This window comes from Theropithecus gelada, chromosome X (genome assembly GCF_003255815.1).
Source record: "Theropithecus gelada isolate Dixy chromosome X, Tgel_1.0, whole genome shotgun sequence".
NCBI classification, from domain to species: domain Eukaryota; kingdom Metazoa; phylum Chordata; class Mammalia; order Primates; family Cercopithecidae; genus Theropithecus; species Theropithecus gelada.
In genome coordinates, this window is record NC_037689.1 from 90490229 (window position 1) to 90492521 (window position 2293).

General features: G+C 43.4%; 1 non-coding gene across 1 annotated transcript; it reads left to right on the forward strand.

The window, feature by feature from the left end:
- The first annotated feature begins 681 nt into the window (after positions 1-681).
- LOC112616813 lies at positions 682-788 on the forward strand. The gene has a single exon (XR_003117809.1). It is a non-coding gene; the product is annotated as a U6 spliceosomal RNA (small nuclear RNA).
- Positions 789-2293: the final 1505 nt, after the last annotated feature.

Below are 2293 nucleotides of genomic sequence, written 5' to 3' on the forward strand. Positions count from 1 at the left end.
CTGGATATGAAATTCTGGGTTGAAAATTCTTCTCTTTTTGAATGCTGAATATTGGCCCCCACTTTTCTGGCTTGTAGGGTTTCTGCCAAGAGATCTGCTGTTAGTCTGATGGACTTCCCTTTGTGGGTAACCTGACCTTTCTCTCTGGCTGCCCTTAACATTTTTTTCCTTCATTTCAACCTTGGTGAATCTGACGATTATGTGTCTTGGGGTCGCTCTTCTCAAGGAGTATCTTTGTGGCATTCTCTGTATTTCCTGAATTTGAATCGTGGCCTGTCTTGCTAAGTTGGGGTAGTTCTCCTGGATAATATCCTGAAGAGTGTTTTCCAACTTTGTTCCATTCTCTCCATCACTTTCAGGCACACCAATCAAACTTAAGTTTGGTCTTTTCACATAGTCCCATATTTCTTGGAGGGTTTGTTCCCCCCCCTTTTTTTTTCCCGCTAATCTTGTTTTCTCACTTTATTTCATTAAGTGAATTTTCAGTCTCTGATATCCTTTTTTCCGCTTGATCAATTTGGCTATTGATACTCGTGTATGCTTCATGAAGTTCTTATGGTGTGTTTTTCAGCTCCTTCAGCTCATTTATGTTCTTTCAACTGATTATTCTAGACAGCAATTCGTCTAATCTTTTTTGCAGGTTCTTAGCTTCCTTGCATTGGGTTAGAACATGCTCCTTTAGTGCTCGCTTCGGCAGCACATATACTAAAATTGGAACGATACAGAGAAGATTAGCATGGCCCCTGCGCAAGGATGACACGCAAATTCGTGAAGCGTTCCATATTTAAAAAAAAAAAAAAAAAAAGAACATGCTCCTTTAGCTTGGAGGAGTTTGTTATTACCCACCTTCTGATGCCTATTTCTGTCAGTTCATCAGAGTCATTCTCTGCCCAGTGTTTTTTTTTTTTTTTTTTTTTTTTTTTTTTTTTTTTTTTGCTGGCGAGGAGTTGTGATCCTTTGTAAGAGAAGAGGCGTTCTGGTTTTTGGAATTTTCAGCCTTTTTGCACTGGTTTCTCCCCATCTTTGTAGATTTATCTACCTTTGGTCTTTGATGTAGATTTATCTACCTTTGGATGAAGTCTCTGAGTGGAAATGCTATGTCTTACTGTTTGTTAATTTTCCTTCTAACAGGCCCCTCTGCTTCCGGTCTCCTGGAGTTTGCTGGAGGTTCATTCCAGACACTGTTTTCCTGGTATCACCAGCAGAGGCTGCAGAGCAGCAAACATTGCTACCTGTTCTTTCCTTTGGAAGCTTCGTCCCAGAGGGGCACCTGCTAGATGCCAGCCAGAGCTCTCCTGTATGAGGTGTTTGTCGGCCCCTACTGGGATGTGTCTCCCAGTCAGGATACACGAGGTTCAGGCTGCCACTTGAGGAGGCGGTCTGACCCTTAACAGCTTAAACCCTATGCTGGGAGGTCCACTGCTCTCTTCAGAGCCATCAGACAAGTCTGAAGAAGCTACACCCACAGCCGCCTCTTCTTCCAGGTGCTCTGTCCCAGGGAGATGGGGGTTTTATCTGTAAGTCACTGACTGGGGCTACTGCCTTTTTCTCAGAGATGCCCTTCCCAGAGAGGAGAAATATGGCAGTCTGGCCACAGTGGCTTTGACGAAGTGTGGTGAGCTCTGGTCAGTTTGAACTTCCTGGCAGCTTTGTTTACACTGTGAGGGTAAAACCATCTACTCAAGTCTCAGCAATGGTGGGTGCCCTTCCTCCCACCAAGCTCAAGTGTCCCAGGTTGACCTCAGACTGCTGTGCTGTCAGCGAGAATTTTAAGCCAGTGGATCTTAGTTTGTTGGGCTCTCTGTGGGTGGGACCCGCTGAGTCAGATCACTTGGCTCCCTGGTTTCAGCCCTCTTTGCAGGGGAGTGAACTGTTCTCTGTTGCTGGTGTTCCAAGTGCCACTGGGGTATGGAGAAAAAAAAAAAACTCCTNTGAAGGCAGAAATAAAGATGTTCTTTGAAACCAATGAGAACAAAGATACAACATACCAGAATCTCTGGGACACATTTAAAGCAGTGTGTAGAGGGAAATTTATAGCACTAAATGCCCACAAGAGAAAGCAGGAAAGATCTAAAATTGACACTCTAACATCGCAATTAAAAGAACTAGAGAAGCAAGAGCAAACACATTCGAAAGCTAGCAGAAGGCTAGAAATAACTAAGATCAGAGCAGAACTGAAGGAGATAGAGACACAAAAAACCCTCCAAAAAATCAATGAATCCAGGAGTTGGTTTTTTGAAAAGATCAACAAAATTGACAGACCACTAGCAAGACTAATAAAGAAGAAAAGAGA